A 21,617-nucleotide genomic window follows, 5' to 3' on the forward strand; every position below is an offset into this window, starting at 1 on the left:
AGGAAATTCCCCTGCCGGCCACTGAAAGTAAACAAAGGGACAGGGATGCTGACTGATATAATTATCCAAACATGACCAAATACTGATCAATGATACCAGCATCCCAGCAGCTCAAGACCCTTGTGTGGGAGGCTGTTACATTAATGACAGATTCCCAGCACATACTGTATTGCTCAACTTAGAGTGTTCTGTCCCATTTATCCATATTTTCTCTGTGGTGTATTGGACTGCATCAGGTTATTATTGTTCTGTAGTATGCTGATATCTAGTGATGGTTTAGAGCCACTACAGCTTGTTTACTTACAGTACTGTGCAAAACGGGCAGAAGACAGAGGGAAATACCAATCACATACAGTACTATGCAAAAGGCAGGTGTAAAAAAATGTTGTAATTTAAGAATGTTTTTATAAATAGGAGTGTTCATGTGTGATTATTTTTTTTCAATTAACAAAATGGAAACTAAATGAACAGAAGAGAAATCCAAATAAAATCAATATGTGGTGTGACCACCCTCTGCCTTCAAAACAGCATCAATTCTTCAAGGTACACTTGCACACAGTTTTTGAAGGAACTCGACAGTTAGGTTGTTCCAAACATCTTGGAGGACTAACCACAGATCATTTGTGGATGTAGGCTGCTTCAAACCCTTCTAAACACACATGAACTTTCCTATTTCTGAAAGCATTCTTAATTTACAGCAGTTTTTTCACACCTGCTTGTGACTTTTGTACAGTACTGTATGTGATTGGTTTTTCCCTTTGTCCTCCACTCCTGTTTAGCGCTAGTTAGTGTAGTCCTCCTTGTTTCTTCTATGTTCCCTAAGTCAGTGTTATTTTATCATAGAGATAGGGTTTAGCAAAGAAATTGTCTTCTTACATTTCACTTCACTTACACTTGGTCTAAGGAGTTACGTCAACGCATAATGTGGCATTTGAAACAGAACACTGAGTACTGACATCTTTCTGTATGTCAATTCAGAGTCGTTCTTAATTACCACCAGTTTATCTGCGGACTGGCAGAAATTCTAATTGAATATATTGCAGTTATAGCAACAGACTCTAAAAGTGGTTTCCAAAAAAAACTACCTACATTTGGTGCATGTTTCAATGCTGATACTGAAACTGCCTCAAACCTTTCATGAATTACTGTAGTACTGCAGGTCATGTTAAAGGGGGTCATACTGCCATATACAGTTATGTCCATATATATTTGGACACACGCACAATTTTAGTTTTTTTCAGGTATTTACCAAAACAATAGAAGACTTCACGAGAGCAAATACAGAGGATTCACCACAAGGTGCAACCATTCATAAACCTGAAGAATAGAAAAGCCAGATTAGACTTTGCTAAAAAAACATCTAAAAAAGCCAGACCAGTTCTGGAAAAGCATTCTTTGGATGGATGAAACTAAGATGAATCTGTACCAGAATGACGGGAAGAAAAAAGTGTGGAGAAGGCTTGGAACAGCTCATGATCCAAAGCACACAACGTCATCTGTAGAAAATGGAGGCAGTGTGATGGCATGGGCATGCATGGCTTCTAGTGGCACTGGGTCATTGGTGTTTATTGATGATGTGTGATGGACCTAATTTTCCTTACCTATGGCTCACTAATTTAAAGGAAAGCCTCCTCTAAGATCTGGTCAACGAGCTATATAAGGACATGTATGGTTTTACCTTATCTGCTTGAGAAATGCAGGATCACCAAGCCCACTGTCCCCCTTAAAAGGTGATAGTACTGTCCAGACAACTTTGATTTGTCATCTACTTACATACTTGCCTGTACCTACCAGGGGCGGACTGACCATTTGGAAACTCGGGCACTGCCCGAGGGCCCCGGGGTCAGCAGAGGGCCCCATGAGATACCCCTGGTACCTTTTTCTTAGGCTTTTTTGAGTTTGGGCAAGGACACAGGGGCCCCATGATCCCCTATTGCCCGGGGGCGCCATGAGTTGTCAGTCCGCCCCTGGTACCTACTACAGTTCAAACTGGAATAAGCTAGTCCTCTAACAGAACATCTAGAAGCACATGTCTGCTTAGATCATCTGCCAAAACTGTTGGAAAATGAGTGGGGACCTTTGGAAGAGCATCTATATTCTACCTGCAGCTAAGTGTTTTTTGCATCATTTGATACTGTTGCATTTGTATTTTTGTCACTATTTCTATCATTACTTAATTTAATTAATTAAATGTTATACTTATAAATATTTGTGTGATCTCTCCTTGCACATATCGAATATGACCCCAAATGTGAATTCTCACTTATCAGTGATACAACAATGTGACAGAAGACAGAAGCAGCCAGTTGAATTCTGCAGTGTTTAAAGATATACTATCAGCCCAGATTCAGCCAAATGCAGCAAAGTTAATTGGACGGCGCTTCACAGTACAAATGGACAATGATCCAAAACACACTGCAAAAGCAACCCAGGAGCTTTTGAAGGAAAAGAAGTGGAATATTCTGCAAAGGCCGAGTCAATTACCTGCTCTCAACCCAACTGAGCATGCATTTTACTTGCTGAAGGCTAAAATAAAGACAGAAAGACCCACAAACAAAGAACAACTGAAGACAGCTGCAGTTAGAGCCTGGCACAGCATCAGAAAGGAGGAAACCCAGTCTTTGGTAATGTCTATGGGTTCCAGACTTCAGGCAGTCATTGCCAGTAAAGAATTCTCAACAAAATATTAAAAATGAACATTTTATATATGATTATATTGATTTGTCCAATTACATTTGAGCCCCTGAAAATGGAGAGACTGTGTATAAAAATGGTTGCTGTTTCTAAAATTTGTACTTGATATTTATGTTCAACCCCTTGAATTAAAGCTGAAAGTCTGCACTTCAAATTAATTTGGATTGTTTTGTTTTGTTTTATTTTAGTCTGGTGACAGAGCCAAAAGTATAAAAATTGTGCCTGTGTCCAAATATATATGGACCTAACTGTAAGTTTTGTTATGGCTTTATTGAATTCCTCTAATGTTCAAGTATTATTATAGAGGTGGTCTGCATGAAAGACGCATCACCTTCTAGCCTAGTCTGTTTCTGCTCACCTCTCCTATCCTCTTGTATCTACATGAGCTGCAGATGGTGATCTCGCATTGGGTATAGATAGATCCTGCCAAGGTGGGAACCCTCCTGGCCCTCTACTCTCTGTAGCCAACACTATGTATTGAGTTCTTGTTGCTGTGTCAGTCTTTGACTGACCTCCAATGTCTTTGTTTTGCTGTTTTTTGCCTTTATGTATGCTCACTTCCACTGCAAATACCACTGCTAGCCCCTGCATGGGCAAATCTATTGCTTACCTATTTTCTGGTAAAACCAAATAAAAATTATTGAAATCGAAAGAAGCTAATATCCTCCATACCTGGCTTAAAATTTGCAATCAGTTAATGTATTTGTATAGTGAATAACACCCACACCAAGCAAATTCATCCTGGGGTAGGTACCTACAGACAGAAGATTGCTAAATGCAACTGTTAAAGCTTGCACACCTGTTCAATAGAATTATATTCAGGGGTGGCTCTGACAAACTCTTCTATCATGACAGTTGCTTTTTCCTCCTGTAGTTTTTTACTTTCCTCACTGATGGCAAGATACATTATTTCTAGTTACAGTACAGAAAAATCCAGTTTCTTTTTAGCAAGTTTCCTCGGGACAGGCAAATGAATACCCCCTGCCTGTAACACAAAATTAAATCATGCTGAGACATAATCCACAATGTCTAAAGAAGGATTAATATGTTTTGTAAGAAAGAGGCAGAAATGAAAGGAAATACTTCAGATGAACCATAAAATGTATGGCATGCACTTTGTATGAAGGCTATTGAAATAACACATAAAACATTTATTACTCTTTATTTAGCTCAGTGCTACCCATATAAGCATGTCAGCTATGGGGATTTCAGCAAACAGTAAACAGTGACAGCAATGAGCACAGTCCTTGTCATCAGTTTGATACATTTCTGAGATCATTCAGAATTCATTGCAGGTACAGCTAACCAGCAGTTTCAGCTGCTTTTACATTCCCATAGATTGGTATGGGGACAGAATAAAATCCCATCGACATTCGCTGCACACTTTTCTTTTTAAAGAAATATTATTCATCACTTTTTTTGGTCTAATTGTCAGCCAATAATATTTGATCTAAGCTGGGTATTTTATTAAAACATTTAACAAAATAAAAACCGTACATATCCTTAAAAACAGGAGGGTACAATTTATTTAGGCAGGCAAATTAGCTACAGAGCTATGGTTTCTTCTGGTCACACCTTCAGAGGCTACAGTATACTTTTACTGTGGGATGTATCAATATTATATGTACCTACACGATTTGTAACTGCACCGAGTATACAATTCCAATGGGGGAGTACACACTCTGCAGAGGATTTTAAAAATTGTTGTATGTCTATGCATATTCAATAAAGTAATAATGTTAGTTAATATGGTTGTAGTGCCCACAGAGTCCACTCAATGGCCCTCTTTCTTTTCCAATAGTTTGAATAGGATGTGGCACTTGGGAGCGTTGTATAGATTCTCACAGTCACCACTCTGTGTTGGATACCATATCTTTACAGTCTGGATGCGGTTTGAACCACATCCAATCTGCATGACATATGAAAAAACATTGCTTCCTATGGCGCCTGTTCACATACTGTATGTCCGATGCACCCCAGTGCCGTTTCAGTGCAGATTCATTGCGGCAGTAAAAAGAGTCATGTCCGATTTCTGAGCAATGGCGTCCGGTTGAGGTGCAGATTACAGTCTATTGACTTCTATGTTTAGAACCGTTTCTAAACTGCATATGTGTGAACAGGATAAAATCCTGAGCTAATCCTGTCCTGAACCTGATGTAAACTTGACGTAAACCTGTGAACAACTACTGTATCAAGTAGCTGTGAAACCTGAGCTTCAATCCACACCACGCATGTGTGAATCAGCTCCTAACTATTTTGTGTATAGTAAGGGTTAAATGATTGTTTAGTCTGGGTGGAGGGATAAATAGAGGGATACCCACCTTATTTCTCCCTTGTTTGCCAGCCATCTCAGTATGTGGATGGGTCCATGATGTCCTCAGATACAATTCCTGCACTAAAGATCTTTGTTCAGGCACTTTCTGTAATAGCGTAACAACACACTGTCCTGTCTACCTATTGTACTCCTGTATTGCCAACCCCTCATACAGAGTTCTAGGGGAAAGTGGAAGTTTCAACACACATTACACAGGCCTGGTCACGGAAGTGACGTAGAATATGCAGGAGATGGGCAGCAAAGAGATACAAAAGATGAGAAAAGGTTAACAGAAAACAATTTTTAGAAAAAAAAGGCACTAGTCATTCTACTAAGGATTCTACTTTAAATTGCTTTCAAAAACCTCTCCAGAATTTATGTTCTATAGAAAAAAAAAAATTCCCATTAACCCCTTGAGTCAATAAATAACGCACATTGTGTGCTATCATCACATTTTCTGAATTGCCATCCCCCGCTAATTGAAAAGAAAAACATATTAATATTCTCTAAATTAACATAATTAATCATTTTAGCTTACCTGCCCCACTCTGATATGGTTAGCTTTACATTTAATTCACCCAACTTCTAATGACATTCATGCACTAAGGAAACTAGTGGAAAGTGTGCAAAAATGAAGTAACTAAGCACTGCGAATGACCAAGAGTTTTACAACACATGCCCACATATTTCACCTTGTGAAGGTTTTCTTGTACATCTTTTAATTTTAAAAAACCTGCATTTGTATCACAGCACTACTAACCATATCAGCAGCCATTTAAAAAAAAAAAAAAATTAGATAGTGGACATAAGAAGTACAAGGCATGGATACGTAGATGACAGTACTTTTTACTCTTGAATGTTTTGTGTGACACTGATGCTGAAACACTAGCACTATATTTAGATATAAACAGCTTCTAAGACAGAAATACAATAAGTTACAAAAAAGAAAAATCATAAATGTAACGAAGTAATTGCATTGTTTACCTAACTTCGGGAAGTATTTTCAATGCTGTACAGTATTTGTTCTGGTATGCTTATTGCTTGTTTTACAATAATATATGCATCCCAATAATAACTGTATTTGCCTTCTTCATCTTCCACTGTCCTAGCATGGATTATTTAAAAAAAATGGAAATAAGTGAACCAAAAATAACAAGAATGCTAGAATAAGGCGGTCAAAAATAATGAGAAAAAAAATTGAAATAAATAAAATATTTCCACCCACTCATTAAATTGGAAATCCAGGTAAATATTTAAAAAGAACACAATAGCCTAGTAACGCATTTATTCAAAAACACATTAAAGCAGACCTATAGTCTAAAAATAAATATTAATTAGGGCTCGTTCACACTTGGCTGTTTTACCTACGCTTGCCAAATGCCCCTATAGCGTTTGGCAAGCGTTGGTCCCGCGTTTGCGGAGCGTTTTTCTAACGCTTGGCAAACGCTCTGCAAACGCCACATGCGCAGTTTAGCAGGGGTTGCTAGGCGTTTGCTGGGCGTTAAAAAATGCCCCACAAACACCTATAATGCAGTTTGAATGGTGTTACCGCTCCGCAAACACCCCGAAACCACGTCGCAACCGCACCACAAATGCCGGCTGGGTGTTTGCGGAGCGGCACCATAGACTAGAATAGGAGGCTTCAACGCAATCTGACTCGACCAGAGGCGTCCGTTTTGCCGCGACGCAACGCAACGTAACGCAAACACTCCCGTTAGAACAGCACCATGTGCTGTAATGTGCAGAATTGGCAGAGGCGTTTGGGAAGCTGTAAAAACACTTCCCAAACGCCTCTCTGCCGCCTGCACACAACGCTAGTGTGAACGTAGCCTTATTCTACCAATCCTAAACCCAAGGGGAGGAACAAGAGTTGCCCAATACCTAGCTCTCACGGAGTAACCACCCATCAAGTTGTTTGTTTTGATGAAGAGGCTTGTGGTTATGACGTTCAGAAGGTGCTGCTCAGTCAATGGCTCGACCTGAACACTGGACTTATTTCTACAGTAAAGACTATGTGATCGACATTCAGGATTTTTCTCATAGCATGTTTTTCTCATGGCACGATAGAGGGCTTGTAGGGCTAATTACTGTTCTTGAGACAGTTTAGGAAATGTGTACAAGACACAGGGCAGCTCTGAATTTGAGGCAGGATCAACAGGTATTTTTGGCACTTTTTGAACAGCTATAACAAAATGCTTTCAATGGCATATTAAACAGATCAAAAGGGAGCAAAAAGGAGTTCTTTCCTTCTATGTCTGTTTTCAAAACTGGTATAATTTGTTTTAAAATTATTTTTACTAATAAACATTTGCAGTTTCCAGAGTATGTTTTTAACCCCTTCCTGCTGACAGTATGCATACATGCGACCCTACTGAACTGGGCTTTTATCCATGGGGCCGCAGAAATGCGCATCTGTCTTTGTGCTGTGAGCATGCTGCACAGCACACTCCCAGCACAGAGACTGGGCTCTCAGCGGGAGCCCTGGATCCCATACTAACGATCAGGTTACCTAAGACTCCCAATTCCGGGTCACCTGATCACTGTGATAGCCTCTGATTGGCTTTCACAGTGATCACTAACTGTGCAGTCAGCCCCCGTGTTTACAATCTCTCTGAATAGATATATATATATATATATATATATATATATATATATATATATATATATATATCATATCTCTCTCTCTTTTTGCAGGAAGAAAGCCAAGTAAAAAAATGTGTGTAAAACAAAAAAAACAAAAGCAAAAAAAAAAATCAAATTAAAAAAATAAAGAAAAATTAGCTAGATCGAGGATAGATCTAGGTCAGTGCCAGGGTTTGTGTTAGCGTCAAAGGTCAAGGTCAGTTTATTTTGGGCAGGATTTTTTATTATTAAAAACAATTTTTTAAATTAGTATCAGTTAGTGTCAGTGTCATTATGTTTTAGGCAGGATAAAAGTAAGCAAAATGTGCACTATTGTTTCTGGGCCTTACTGAGGGTACAAACAAATAACATACACATATGTGGTATTGCTTTGATCATCAAAAGCAGGATTTTGTGGTGTTCTTTGGTGCTAGATTATGGCAGTAGCAAGAAATGTGCAGCTTAATTTAAAATGTCCTCACGTAAAATGCAGAAAAACAGATACAATTCCTATACTAACGATTTTTGTTAAGGCACTTTCTGTAATAGGGTAACAACACACTGTCCTGTCTACCTATTCTACTCCTGCATTGCCAACCCCTCATACAGACTTCCAGGGGAAAGTGGCAGTTTCTACAGCTAAATTTAAAAACTTTTTTTTTTTATTTTACTATTTTGGGACAGTTATTCTTTGATAATAAAAATCAATAGATATCAGTTACCATCTAGAAACAAAAGAAAGCATCATTTGGCCCCCCAAAAAACTATCTACCTGGATGCACAAAGTAGTTGTGATGATATGTACAGTTTTACTAACACATTGTGTTGAAAAATTGAGTCTAGGCATTAACACTTGTTTACCCTAAGTCACTAAGGGGTTAAATAAAGTAGAGCACTGCTTTTCAGCTTGTTGATTGTTACTGTCTAACTAACAATTTATAAGGATTCATATGATCTAGAAGACAGGGAATGGAGTATGTACCTCTGACTTGTTCAACTGTTTGCCATGAAAAGACATTAATAGCTGATGTCACTGCAGAAATCCCAGTTACAGCCTCCTGTTGCCTACAAGTGGTATATATAAAATGTTCATATGTAATATTTCATGCAAATAAACTTTTTTTTTTAATTTAGCAGGCTGGATAGATATACTTAAAACACTATACATTCTCTTTGATGGTATATTGTGTGTGTATTTATTATCTTAAAAGTGGAGATTTCTTTTGATTCAACAATGTACAGGTAACACATGATATAGCATTGTAAAATACTGAAATTCAATAATCTGAGGTACAACCACTCAAACCACAATTAAGGGAACAGCCAAGAAAAAACCAACTTGTCATAGGATCACACATGCAGAAAAATAAAAATTGCCAGCACTCTGCAAATCTTGCAGCATATTTTATTGAAACTTGATTTTATTGAAACTTGAGTAAAACTAGAAATGAAAAAAATAACATTCAGTGTATACAATATACAAAATATACAGTCCTGACACACTAGTCTAACTAGAAAGGGTTTTAAACATACCTGCGATGTTTCTGATAGGCTGACGACAGAACTGCAGCTGAATAAGTGTGGAGTACTCTGGAGGAGATGTAAGATGGCTGCTAGGAAATATCTCTAAGACCTCATAGTGAAGACCATAGGATGATGGGAAAACTACGGTGGCTTTTAAGCAACAATATGTGTAACTACAGAAAATAATCTATAAAAAACTGTAATTATACAAAAGAGCCACTAGTTGGCGATATTACAATTTACCTTACATTCCATAGCATAATAAACTAACAAAGGACATGACATAAGCATATGCTGAAGGCATGACACCTTCGCTATTGTTTTTCGCGGAGGTCAAGAGCTGACCCAGCAGGGAATGATGCCTCAGAGTAATACCTGCCAGACGTAGATTAAGAAGAGCTTGTTGTAGGAGCAGGGGATTGACTTTTGCAATAGTTTGTGTAAAATTTCATAAACCAAGGTCCCAAACTTTTGTGCCACCGGGCTAGTCTGGATGGTACCGGGTGCCATCAAAAGAGGACTTTATAATTGGTCTCAACAACTGTTAAATGTTTGGAGCAGGACTTGGCAATACTTTATATTATACACTGCTCAACAAAAATTAAAGGAACACTTTTTAATCAGAGTATAGCATAAAGTCAACTAAACTCCTGGGATATTGATCTGGACAGTTAAGTAGCAGAGGGGGTTGTTAATCAGTTTCTGCTGCTTTGAGTGTAAATCAAATTAACAACAGGTGCACTATATGGGCATCAATGAGAGGACCCCCAAAATAGGAATGTTTTTACAGGTGGAGGCCACTGACATTTGTTTCCCTTCTCATATTTTCTGACTGTTTTTTGCTAGTTTTGCATTTGGCTAGTGTCAGTGTCACTACTGATACCTGGACTCTACAGAGGTTGCACAGGCAGTCCAACTCCTCCAGGATGGCACATCAATATGTGCCATTGCCAGAAGGTCTCAAGAGCATGGAGGAGATTCCAGGAGACAGGCAGTTACTCTAGGAGAGCTGAACAGAGCTGTAGAAGGTCCTTACCCATCAGCAGGACCAGTTTCTGCTCTCTTGTGCAAGGAGGAACAGGATGAGCACTGCCAGAGCCCTACAAAATGACCTCCAGCAGGCCACTGATGTAAATGTCTCTGACCAAACAATCAGAAACAGAAATTTCATGAGGGTGGCCTGAGGGCTCAATGGCCTCTAGTGGGCCCTGTGCTCACTGCCTGGGCACCATAGAGTTCGATTGGCATTTGCCATTGAACACCAGAATTGCCAGGTCCGCCACTGGCACTCTGTACTTTTCACAGATGAGAGCAGGTTCACCCTGAGCACGTGTGACAGACATGAAAGGGTCTGGAGAAACCACAGAGAATGGTATGCTGCCTGTAACATCATTCATCATACGTTTTTGTGATGAGTCAGTGATGGCCTGGGGAGGTATATCCATGGAGGGATGCACAGACCTCTACAGGCTAGACAATGGCACCCTGACTGCCATTAGGTATTGGGATGAAATCCTTGGACCCATTGTCAGACCCTACACTGGTGCAGTGGGTCCTGGGTTCCTCCTGGTGCACGACAATGCCTTATGTGGTGAGAGTATGCAGGCAGTTCCGGGAGGATGAAGGAATTGATACCATTGAATGGCCCCCATGCTCGCTTGACCTAAATGCAGTAGAACACCTCTGGGAGATCATGTTTTGGTCCATGCTGTATCATTTTTTCACTTTGATTTTCGGGATGTCTTTGAATTCAGTCCTCTGTAGGTTGAGAATTTTCATTTCCATCAAACGATGGGGCATCCTTACGTTCCTAACACATTACCCAGTCCACATCAGTATAGATATCCAGCATGATATTTTTCCCCATTGAGATCTGATGTGTTTTCGAAGTGTTCCTTTAACTTTTTTGAGCAGTGTCATTTTTATTCATATAAATACAGTATATGACATGAATAATAACTAGAAGTGGTGCAAAAAAAATAGATGACTTGATGGTTAACTGGTTTTATCTCATCAATTGTTAGTAGGAGTGCTGATAAAAAACGCCAGTAAAGAGAGAATCTACAGATCTCTATAGAAAATATAATCAGGAAATCTAGATTGGCAAGTATGTCATACTGTATCCAAAATTACTTTCAGGTAAAATAATAACTCAAAATGATTACTCAGTTTCCACTTACAGTTAAAGTGGTTGTAAACCCTTACATAGAAATGAAATGACTCACCTTAGGTGATACACAGAGACAGGGCTCTTTTCTCTCAGAAAATAGGTGCAGGAACTCAACCACGACTCCCCAAAGCATCCACACACACACCCTCCAAACCACATCAAATAGTGGGCATGGCCAAATTTCACTAAGAGAGGGTCTTAAAGGGGCATTAAATATCAGGAGTGCATAGTACAAAACAAAGTACAGAGTGCAGAGTTTGCGGGGTTACGCACAGAGTGCAGAGTTTAGAGTTGCACTGCATTCAGAATTTGGGGGAGTGCTACGTACATAGTGCAGAGTTCAGGGGTACACTGCATACAGAATGCAGAATTCAGAGGTGCACTACACACAGTGCAGGGTTCAGCTTTCTTCCAGAGCTGCTTACCTCTATATCTCCCATCCACATCCCACTTTCACCCCTCTTCTTCTCTAGTACCTTCCTGCACACTGTAGGTGGCTCCACCTCTCTCACTTGCAGGAAGATCATCCAGTGGAGGTGTCAGCATCCTCACTACACACCAGACACATGCATCTTCCTTGTCTTCAACCTGCGCTCAGTGGAAGCTGCTCAGGAGACCAGATCTGTGGGAGCCGTTGGGAGACAAGCTGTCACTTCTAAACACAGAAGCCAGGCTTCTGTGTTTACAAGTGATAGTGGTGAGCAAGGAGCAGAGGACCTGAGCCAGAGGTGGTGGAACTGAGTTCCACCAAGTTCCAGCTGAAAGAAAGCCTTGCATAGAGATGAAACAAATTCTCCTACATAAGTTGTAGTTGTTTATCTGCACCCATCTCGTATCCACAGCATTTAAAGTATAAAATCTATACAGCATCGCTGATCTTCAGAAGGCAGGGGGCAAGGATCTGAAGTTACATACTGCACATGGAGTGTAATCTGAGACATGAGTGGAGGAAATGGACATACCCTCCTATACAGAGTCTCATAAGGAAACATGCACAGCTGAAGCTCTCATCCTGCTGGATCCCTTGAAGTTAGAAGTGACTCATGCAGATAGAAGAGTAAGGAGACAGCGGACAGAAATCACACCTACAGTGGGGAAAATAATGATTTGATTCCCTGGGTCTACAATCTTGTCCCTGACACCCTTTGGTCCTGCCCATCGTGGTGCCCAATTAAAAGATTCTGTGGACAGGTGTCTTTTATACACATAACGAGCTGTTGTTAGCAGTACCTTCTTAAATTGACAAAACGAATCTGTGTACCATATGAACACATAGCTAGTCTGTGGGAGCCAGAATATTGTTGGTTGGTAGGGGATCAAATACTTATTTTACTTACTGAGCTGCAACTCAATTTATAACATTTGTGTCGTGGTTTGTGGGGATTTTTGATTAATATTCTGTCTCTATCATTTAAAATACGCCTATGATAAAACTGATAGACCCATCATTTCTTAGTAAGTGGGAAAAATTACAAAATCTGCAGGTGATCAAATAATTATTTTCCCCACTGTATGTTCTTTGGATTGGGGCAAGTACACACTTTAGAAGGATATCCATTGTTCATTTTTCTTTTCAGAGGTTTACAACCACTTTAATATATCACAAAAAAGGAGGCAATCCAAATGATTTTGGGTCGGTTCATACTATAGAAACGTGTGTTTCCAGTGTGTTTTTACCCTATATTTCTCTTCATATTAAATAGGGACATATGCATTCTTGGTGCTTTTTGGTTCATTTTTGATGCGTTTTGCAGCATTCCAGTATAGTTCAGTGCAGAAAAAATGAGGCATGTTTTTTCTGCATTGGAACTGACAGCATTAGTGTGAATTAGGCCACTGGAACTCATATAACATATTGTCCATGTTTTTTTGATGAAGGAAAAAAACGTACTGGACTGCATCTGGTCTGAACTGGCCCTTCAGCAAGTTAATGGTGAAACTTCTTCAAAATTGCAAAAGTCCAGTTAAGTGTGACTGACTACTACTAATTATCCAAAATTTATCTAAAACTGCAAGCCATTATGAAAGTGATGATCCCTTTTAGATGGGCAGCCCAATGTCAGATTTCTAGGATCACGTAGGTCCTAGAAATCTGATATTTGTTTTGTGTTGGTGGATCTGGTCTTTAAAAAAAACCTTTTGTTCAATATAAAGGAAAAGCATGATATTTATTTACTATTAGGATATGTTGAAATTACTTAGTAACACCAATTAACACAGTCACCACATTTTGTTATAAGATAAGCTTGTAGGTAAGGTTTAACTTATTTCCCTCCTTGTAGGAAGTGACATTATAGCTTTGCCTGTTCTGTCAGAACCCTCATATATATATATATATATATATATATATATATATAGTGAATGAAGTTTAGTAAAGTACTGTGGCCTGGTTGAGCAAGATGAATAAGTGAGGTAGTGAAACATTTCTCTAGGTTGCCCTGTGTGGGCTTACCCTGCCATGGGCTTTCTTGTACCTGACATGAAGTGCTGATCATATGGGAAAAATAGACTTAACATTATACCAGATTATGTGGGTTTATAGACCTTAACATAGTACATAAAGTGTTACTAAACCCACAACAGTAAAATCAGTCTGTATATGCAGTATAGCATGATTGTTATACTCACTGTGGAACCTAAGGGGTTAATCCTCCTCATTGTGTAAAAAGGCTGTTTTATCCTGACTTCTTTGATCCTCACATTCTTCTAGTGCCCCCTTCTTATCTCCTGATAAGACATATCATATGGATACACTTTGTACATGCTCAGTTTGATGTGTATTGCTAGAGAGGTTTTTTTTTCTTGGGAGATTGGCACAGGGCCAATCAGCACTGTCCAGACAGAGGTCAGAGGTTCTGCAGTCTCCTATAGAAAAATGAAAACTCCTCCTACAAGCTTTAAAAATTGCTCTGCTGGACACTGATAGAAGAAGTCACAAGACTGTTCTAACTGCTGATGAGAAAAGGTACTTAGCAGTTTATATGTACTGAAATAATTGCACTTCCATCTTGTGTGTACTGTGGGAGACCAGATATAGTGAATACAGAGTCCTGGGTTTAGTAACATTTTAAAGTGCTATAATTTGTCCATTTTATGTCAACACTATCTGGAAATGTTGCCATTTTATTTCTGGAGTAAATAACACGAATTTGGCTTCTGGCTGGAAGTGTTTTTATTCATACAGGATGCCTGGATACTTATGTATCAGCTTGTAAAGTGGGTTTGGATGCCATTGGACTGCAGGCAGCTGTACAAATAATCTGATTCATATCATTTGCTGGACTAGTAAAAATGTCAGGGTCCTGCATGACAAGGTTCAGTCTGTACACCCAGTCAGGTCAGTGGTGGCTTATGGGCCCTAGGTGCTTGGTTGGACCTTCTGAGCCTTAGCCTGAAACCATGAAGAGAGTGCAAGGCTTTGCAATCTAAGTAACTCCCTAGTGAACAGAGGGGTTCTGGGGTGGGCCAGGGGAATGGGGTAGTGGGGTTTAGAACATGTGTTAGATGTACTAGCAGAGTCAGATACATTAACAAATTGAAGGCAAACCCCAGCTAGTACTTCATAAGCAGTTTCAGCAAACAGTTGGTTGGTTGAATGACTAGAATGTTATATTCCACAAGCTTTAGTTGCTTTTGAAATATTACATTAGGCATTCCAAAGTTGAAAACATGTTTTATAAGTTACATAAAGATGTTACTTATCAGGGGATTATCTTGCTACATGCAAGCTCAGTTAAGTATACAATTTGAATAAAAGCTGTCATAAGAGAAATATGTAGGCTGACATGTTCAATTACTTCAGGGAGATTCATTCTGGGTAGGTTTGGACTGGCAAATTTGTCATTTTCTAGAATAGCTAAGAGCTGCTAAAAGTTCTTATGGGCAGGTCAGCCAATATCAGCCCTCCAGTAAATGGTGGATGTTTGAGGTTTGTTAACATTAGTAAATTACAAGTCTATGAACTATTATGTTTTCATGTTATGGTTGCTCAACCCAACTATGGAGCTAAGAACATGACATGCCAACCAGATATTGCAACACTGAGTACATGCTTGTTCACAGGTAATTCCATACCATTCATTGACATTTTGACATCATTGACATGAGTGTTGATTGAAAGAGAGGCATGTTGCGTACCAATGTAAAGATAAATGACCCATACCTTTCTTTCTCTTCCATCTTTTTTCTTCAACTAAACCTGTCTCATTTAATGAACATGTGGTTTCATACAAAAGCTTTGCATTCCTCTTCAGATCTTTGGCTTCCAGAAACAAAGACCTGGCTTGTCCATGATTCTTCTTACAGTTTGCCAGTACTGATAATAAATTACGACATTTACCTGTATACATGATAGGATTCTTCTACCAAGATCTATCAAAGAAGAATGTTGAAGGAACCAGTACAACTAGGGTTTTTAACCCCTTTTTGATGTCTTAAAATGCATATATAGAATGTTTCTTACTTGCTCAGGGCTCCAGTCTTTCAGCTAAGTTTTGTATTAGTGCACCATTCCACCGTATTTCCTTTCATCGGTGATCTGAAACCCCCTCTTGCAATCTTCTTTTATTCCAGCAAAAGGGGCAATTCCCACAAACTCTACAGGTTCATCTTCTATATAACAAAGCCTGATTGATCAAAGAGTCTCTACTAAATTCATCAGGGACACTGTCAGAGCCTGGGTTCAAACCTGGGCCTTCTGCGGTGAGAGGCAATGTTTCTTCTTGCTGAGCCACCTGGATTACTGGACAGCTCCCTTGACAATTATTTGGATCATCCTACCTTGACCTTGTTTATCTTGAACCTTGAACCCCTTGCTCCTCCCTAGAACTTCCTGATAAAATCCATGTCTCTGCATTTCCTGTTTGCCAGATTATTGTGCCTTCTCCAGCCAATATCCCGCTTGTCTCTCCTGCTGCCGTCTATACCTACGCTACCGATCTTTGGCTTGTTCCTGGACTACGATTCTGCCTCATCCTCATCTACTACTGTTTGTGACCGACCCTTGGCTTGTTGACTGTCTCCGATTCTGCTTGATCCCTAACCTGTTCGATCTGCTATTGGGTTCCGGCTTGCTCATTCCCTGGTGGGGTGATCCTGAGATCTGCAACCCGATACTATCACGCAGCCAAATCCATCTCCACCATTAGGAGCTCTGGTGAAAACTGGTTAGTGCTTAGACTCCGCACCTCAGGTGAGCCTGCGTCATTTCCCAGGGTGACCTGCTGGTGTACCTATCCTGCTGGTTTCAGGTAAGCCTTACACTGCTGTAGCAACTGGTCTCTGAACCTGACCCAGACCGTGACAGACACTGTTCAAATACGTTATTGAAAAAAAAAAATACAAGTAACAACAACATCATAAGATACATAAAGATAGGTTGTTACAAAGGTATCCCACCATAACTGTAGATGTAAGTACACTCTTAAAGAGGATAAGCACACAGAAAGATAATATCAGTTACATCATATCAGTAAGATGAGTTCCATCAGATACACTTTTTAACAGCTACCAATCCGGTTAAAACCTAAATTAATAGTTTGAATCTGACCAAAGTAAATAAACACAGAAGGACTGCTATATCTATATCTAGGACAACTATGTGTCTTAAACACATAAAAAAGCCTTCCAATTTATAAAGATGTTCCTGTAAAAAGACATTATTTAAAATAGATTTATGTTACCTTTGTTTCACATTTTGTACATCAATGTAATTTTCTTTCCAATGTCATTTAATATTTCATAATATATTATACAGCTACTGTTTTGTCAGAGATTAAAGAAAAGTGTTCTCACCTGGAATGACTTATAATGCTTGTGACAGAAGGATTCAGGCTGATTGCAAATGCCCAAGCTGTATCAATATATCAGCCTTCTTCACCCACAGATAAGGAAGAGAAAGTCCACTCAATCCTTTCCCATCTGCACGTATGCTCAGCAGCTAAAGAGAAACAACAGGATTAAAATGAAACGGTTCACCAAAATAAACTCTTAGTCCAGAATATATTCATACACAACATAGGTCTTTACAGAACCCTTCATATATTATGCAATTCATTATTCCAAACAAGCCTGTGCTTTTTTATTTTATCCACTATGAACCTTCATCAGCTGTACAAAAATGCAGACTTATTCGCTAGCACAAACAGCACTGTATTAAGAACTGTAAACTGTAACCTGAAATCAAAAAGCTAAAATCTGACTAGAATAACAAATGAATATATATAAGCTGCAAAAAACAACCTATATCTCCACGCTTGAATGGAAAGAGTCAAAAACTCTCATAAATCATCAGTTGATCAGATATAATAGACTCTAACAAAGCAGCCATTTCAAATAAATAAAATGAAATGAATAAATGCATTGGACACCCTGGCTGCCGTTGTGCTACATGCTGGGTGTCAGGTGCGCTCCCATGTCCTTAATGAGGGGTGGGCTCCCTCAGGTTCACCTGCCCTTGTTTCTATCCATTTAAATGCATGTGCCTCCATTGTGAGGACTCTCAAGATTTATAGAGTTAGGACCACAGATACTCAGGGTGCCGTGATGTGGCTCTGTGGCTTATGTATGTATTTGCGAATGTGTGCTAACTAAACCCCTGTTTTTAAACGTATGTTCTTAGACAGGTTAATTTGGTTTTTGATAGTTGGCTAACTGGCTGGCAGTTTGAACTGGCTTTCTTATCCCCCTCTTTTGATAAGTTATACTTTATCCATGTTCCTTGCCAACAATAGCCATTATTAGACTGGGGTAGGCTGGCAAGTTGAACTGGATAGTCCTATTTTTTACTTTGTGACGCCTTCCATGTTCACTGTTTAAAAAGCCAGTTATAGACCTGGGTAGGTGACCAGTTTTTTCTTTGTAAATGAGTGTTAGAACTGTTCTCATAAAAAGCGCTCAGTATTGCAAAATTAGGTATACAAATATCGCCTCAAGAATATATAATATATAACAAAAATGAGTGCTGAGTTTGCATTCTGATGGGGTGTTAATCATGGCAAGATCACTATGATGGATGAAATTATCTGAAGAAATTAGTGAATTAATTCAAATGAACTGAACTTTTCACATTTGTGCACTTTGGTGGAAGTTTATATTTTAATTTTTTTTGTTTAATTTTAATTTTTGTCATGATTTTTGTTATATATTATATATTCTTGAGGTGATATTTGTATACCTAATTTTGCCATACTGAGCGCTGTTTATGAGGACAGTTCTAAAATCTGATTAGTTGCTACAGGTTGTTGCATTCGGCACCAGTTAACTGCATAGGCATGATCGTGTCTGACATGGATTAGGAGCTCACCCATCAGTGGTGGAGCTAATGTGACTACAGTAGTGTTTTTCAGCTAGAAATAAAACGAATGTAGGTACTGGCTCCTTTACCCATATTAAAGCAGTAGTACAATGCTGCTTTTCATAAAAAAAAAAAAAAAAAAATCCCCTGCAAGGCAATGGCATAAGGCATATAAGCATATTATAAAATATTTACCTTATGAGGAAGCTCTCCAGAGGTGTGCTGTCACTGCTGACAGGGCTTCCATCTTCCCCCGGTCTTCATTCTGGGTTCACTGTCTTTGGTCCTTTTGAATGGCTGAGCAGCAATGACGGTCACATGGGAGTCACCGTTTAGGACACTCAGCTATCAAGGCATGGCCTGCGTATGCCATCCCTTCAGAGTGTGTAAGCCGTGTACCGAGGTGGGCTCCCCAGGATACAGTGAAGTCACGAACGAGGAAAGCAACCCTGACACCAGCTTTTGTCACAACAGAATTCTACTTAGATGTGGCAATTAAACAAAACCACAAAAGCTGGAATATACAATAAATTTACATACACTCAGCCCAAAGGCTGAGACCCTTGTGCTGCACAGCACGGCGCCTTCTAATGGATGAAGGTAGAAAGTGTAGTAATTTACCTACTGGCGGTCACAACTAAGCTGCCACACCTTACCTGTTATTACCCTAAAAGAACAAGAACCAGTGTATGGGTGTATGGTATGGGCTAGCCTGCGGTGCAGCACAACAGCTTACAATCTTACACAAATCTACAGTATTCCCCCTCCTATAACTGGTCCTGTGACACGTACCTGAGTATTCCTTCTGAGCAAAACGCCAGTCTGGCTTGAATTTGTAGGATTTTATCAGCTCTCCAATGTGAAATGTCACTTTAAGTTGTGGAGTCCTTCCAATGATCAGTAACAACACTTGTGGCCTGACACAAACAGAGACCCTAACTAACTAACTATAGGCCTGTCTCAGTCCTTTAGGCGCCAACACTGAAATGAGGTGTGTGCACGATCTTACCGACCCGGGTCTGCTTTGCATCCGCTGGTGACTCTGAACAGAACAGATGTCTCTCCGCAAAGAATGCGATGTCATCAGCAGTATATGTTGCTTTGCTCCTCTGTCCTCATCAGCTTCCTGGCAGCAAATCTTCCTTTCTTTGAACAGGGTTAGCGTCTTCAACACCATCAGTTTCACTCAAGTGAATTTCTGATTACAGAGGGCCGTCCTCACAGCTGGATGGTGACGGATTCTCAGATCACTCAGCCATCTTCTCTCTCAGGCATGGCTACCCTTCTTTTTCCTGTTCACACTCCAAGTGTCAAACCCCACCCCTTCATGAATATAGAAATCTCTATGCAGTCTGAGGCTGTGTTTGAAAAAAACAGTGACATCTTGTGGCTAAACTGCAGAATGTCAGTCAGAACGTTTTTAATTTACTTCAATCAGTTTTCAAACAATGAAAGCTGTTTCCCCATCTCACAAGCGCATGCACCGGAGACGGCACCAGCTACATCCAGTGTGAATATCTCCTAAACACCCCAAGTTTAGGAGATTTTCACTGTACCTACAGGTAATCCTTATTATAGGTTTACCTGTAGGCACAACTTCAAAAGCAGACTTTACTATCACTTTAAAGTGTATATATTATATTATTATATAATACCAAAACTTTTTTTTTTCTAAGTTGTGTATGCAGTAAAGAGGGCTTAAATTACTGCTTTTTATTGATTTAGTCAAGGACCGATGGACTGAAAGTGCAGGCTAAGATGCAGTCCACAATGGGAAAAGCTGAAGGCTTCTAGATCAACAACATAGACAGGAACTGAGACTTTGGGGTAGATTTACTAAAATTGGTGAACTCAGAATCTGGTTCTGCTGTGCATGGTACTCAATCAGCTTCTAACTTGAACTTGTTTAATTAAGCTTTGAAAATAAAACCTAGAAGCTGATCGGTTTCTATGCAGAATTGCACCAGATTATGCACGCTCCAGTTTTAGTAAATAACCCCCTTTATGTCAGGAAGGCCATGCCAGTATACATAATGGTGCATTGGGATAAACATATGTGAGCAGGCTGGCACAGTCACACATATGCAGAGGTGTGTGTATGCGTGCATATGAGAAGGCACTCATCTGTCACTAGTGCTGGTGCCAAGTGGGTTACTGTGCACTTCTACCCCCTGCACAGACCAATTTTCAGCTTTCAGCACTGTTATAGTTTGACTGACAATTACTAGTGCTGTCACTAGTGCTGGTGCCAAGTGGGTTACTGTGCACTTCTACCCCCTGCACAGACCAATTTTCAGCTTTCAGCACTGTTATAGTTTGACTGACAATTACTCAGTTATGCAACACTGTACCCATATGAAATGTTGGTCCTTTTTTTCCACACAAATAGAGCTTTCTTTTGGAGGTATTTAATCAGCACTGGGGTTTTTATTTTTTGCGCTATAAATGAAAAAAGACCAACAAATTAAAAAAAAAAACAGCATTTTTCTTTGTTTCTGTTTATTTATTATTATTATTATTATTATTATTTATTATTTATTATGTATTATTTTGCAAATAAGTAAATTTTCTTCATACATTTTGGGCAAAATTTATACCGCTACATTTCTTTGATAAAAATAACCTAAATCTGTCTATATTATTTGGTCTGTGTGAAATTTATAGAGTCTACAAGCTATGGTACCAATTAGAGATGAGCGAATCGAAGTATCCGAAGTGGAATTCGAGTCGAATATCGGAAAAATTTCGATTCGTGCCGAATCCGAAAAACAGCCTAATTCGGACGCGCGAATCGAAATTTTTCCGAAAATGGCGGCTGACATGTGCGGCGACGGAGCGGGGATGTCGGGGAAGGCGCGCAGACAAGGCGCGCTGCCCCATAATGCATTCCTCAACGACATGTGATCGCATCAGCCAATCAGCAGCCAGCCAGCCAGCACTGTGTAATGGTCGAGGTATATATAGCGGCCATTTTGGAAATCTTCATTTGCCTGCAGTCA

At 39.6% G+C, this 21,617-nt stretch overlaps 1 pseudogene; it reads right to left on the reverse strand.

The window, feature by feature from the left end:
- LOC149451694 (uncharacterized) overlaps window positions 1–21,617 on the reverse strand; it is a 203,539-nt pseudogene that overhangs the window by 47,214 nt on the left and 134,708 nt on the right.

This window comes from Staurois parvus, unplaced genomic scaffold (genome assembly GCF_062004578.1).
Source record: "Staurois parvus isolate SC_StPar_1 unplaced genomic scaffold, SC_StPar_1.0 ptg000525l, whole genome shotgun sequence".
NCBI classification, from domain to species: domain Eukaryota; kingdom Metazoa; phylum Chordata; class Amphibia; order Anura; family Ranidae; genus Staurois; species Staurois parvus.